This window comes from Amphibalanus amphitrite, unplaced genomic scaffold (assembly GCF_019059575.1).
Source record: "Amphibalanus amphitrite isolate SeventyFive unplaced genomic scaffold, NRLGWU_Aamphi_draft 000492F_arrow, whole genome shotgun sequence".
In the NCBI taxonomy this organism is placed as follows: Eukaryota; Metazoa; Arthropoda; class Thecostraca; order Balanomorpha; family Balanidae; genus Amphibalanus; species Amphibalanus amphitrite.
In genome coordinates, this window is record NW_024881986.1 from 456337 (window position 1) to 459017 (window position 2681).

The window sequence follows — 2681 nt, forward strand, 5'->3', positions numbered from 1 at the left end:
TACAACCCTGATGGTGATCAATGTGTCACCCAGCCCGTGCGCTGCGGCACAGCCTACCACTGCAGGCAGCTGATTGCCCGAGCGGGCAATTTCTCAGCGCTGAGAAACGGTGCATCGTTCTGCCGTCAACTGTAGACTGTACAGTGTGTATTAGTTATATTACAGCTGTATGGACACAGCACAGGTACGGATCCGGGACACCTCACCATCGACTGGTGGATACAGGACACGGTCTAGTATCCAGCGGTGCGATATCGCCGGTGGTCGTTATTTCTTTTAGAAGGCTGGATACCGCCAGTGGACACTATTTCTTTTAGAAGGCTGCATACCGCCAGTGGATACTATTATTTTACTGAAGGCTGGATACCCCCAGTGGCCATTATCACTTTTAGAAGGCTGGATGTCACCAGTGGACACTATTGTATTAGAATCTTGTGGCCGCAGTCGTGCCACTGCGGCGCCGCCGCCGCCCCGTCCACGCTCGGGATGAGTTATATGGCATTGTGCGGGGCGGAGCCGGGAGGAAACGGCCGGCGGCACACGCAGCGCAATTGTAAATTTAAGATATGTCATTTAAGGCACGTAGGCCGCCAAGCTGGCGCCATCCGTCACCTCGTCGCTGCTGTGCAAGTTCGCACTCGTTTTGGGCGTGTTCTAGACGTTTCGTAACCTGTTGAATAAAAGGTGGGTCACGTACGACCCCCGGCCAGTCTGGGCCGGCGCGCGACGGGGGCAGCTGGCAATACAACGGCAATGTGGACATAAGGAGTTTACTACAAGCTATTTCGGCCTTGGAAGACTGCCGTGATGGGGAACGAGAAGGAGACCTGTGATGGTTCGGACGCTGCGGCTGATCTCCGCTTAATCCCGGAGTTTGACGGTGTGTCGCAGCCCGTGTGCGAGTGGCTGGACAAGGTCGAGCTTGTGTGTCAGCTGCGCGGCATCAAGGGACTGCACGTCGTCGTCCCGCTGAGACTCACTGGTGGTGCGTTTGCGGTATATCAACAGCTCGGAGAAGATGAGAAGAAGAAGTACGAAGACATCAAAAGGGCCCTGACATCGGCGTTTGCTTCGGATCGGTTTGAAGCCTACGACCAATTTGAACGTAGAAGGCTGCGTCCAGGTGAGACGGTGGACGTGTTCGTCTCTGAGCTGCGCCGGCTGGCTGGCTTGTTCGGAGGTATGCCGGACGACAGCCTGGCCTGTGCCTTCGTGGCCAAACTGCCAGATTCAGCACGCCGTGCGCTCCGGGCTGGATCACGGATGGAGGACATGCCGTTTAGCCAGCTAATCGGTCGCGCTCGGGCCGTGCTAGCTGACGAGGAAACGAACACCGCGGCCGCCGCCGCTGGCACAAGGACTGGAGCACTCCCGGCCACAATGAAATGCTACTCGTGCGGGCAACCGAACCATATCGCCCGCGACTGCACGGCAGGCCGCGGACAGCGGGGCCGTGGAGGCCCCCGTGGTGGACGGAGCCTCGTGAGGTGCTACAACTGCAACCGGCAGGGGCACATCGCCTCTGCGTGTCCGGAAAACGACGCGGAAGGGGAGAGATCAGCGCCAGCCTCCTCTCCTGTCGACCAGTGAACGGGGCGCTGCCAGTCGCGCAGCTGTCGGTGGACGGAGCGAGCTGCAAAGCGCTGGTTGATACAGGATGCAGCCAGTGTGTAGCTCACGTGTCAGTTTGTCGGAAGTGGAACCGACGCCCGGTGAGCGTGATGACAGTGAGTGGAGGGCGTTATTGGTGTGAGGGGTCAGGCGTGGCGCGCGTGCAGCTGCGGTCCGGTGAATCAGTGTCCGTAGATGTGCTCGTCGTAGCACGTAAGCCACTGGGGTTTGAGTTCATCCTCGGGATGAATGGTATCAGAGCATTGGGTGGCGCTACAGTGAGTTCGGATGACCGAGTCAGATTCGGAGTTGAGGCAGCGGTGTCTCATATAGCGGCGTCAGTGGCCTCACCCGGTGACCGGGTCAGCTGTGATGGTGAGAGGACTGGGGTGTCGCGTGCAGTGGCAGCGACTGCACGGGTGAGTCATGATCAGGCGAGCAGTGAGGCGGCCCCAGCGTCAGGTGCAGCGGCGGCAGCTGCAGCAGTGAATCGAGCTGACAGCAGTCAGGGGGATCCGGTGTTGGGTGCGGCGGCGGCGGCCGCACCGGCTAATCGAGCCGACGAGAAGGACTTTGTGGTGAGCTTTGATGAGACAGAAAAGAAGTGGTCGGTGGAGTGGAAATGGTGTGGAGGAAAGGAGCCCGAGCAGCTGCACAATACAGCAGAGGAGTACGCGATTCCAACAGAAGCCCGACACGAATACGAGCGAGAACTCTCCAAGTGGGTGGCGAATCAATGGCTCGTCCCTTATGATGAGAGCGTGCACGGGAGGGTCAAAGGCACGATCCCGCTCATGGCGGTCATCCAACCGAAGAAGGACAAAGTGCGTCCCGTCATGGATTTCAGGGAGTTGAATACGCACCTGGACCCGCATACAGCTGACGCGGATGTTTGCAGTGAAAAAATCCGTGAGTGGTGTCGGTGTGGACGAAACGTGTCTCTCCTAGATCTGCGAGACGCTTACCTGCAGATCCACGTGCACGCATCGCTGTGGCCGTATCAGACTGTAGTGTTCCAGGGCAGACGGTGGTGTCTGAGCAGACTTGGCTTTGGGCTCAGTCTCGCACCG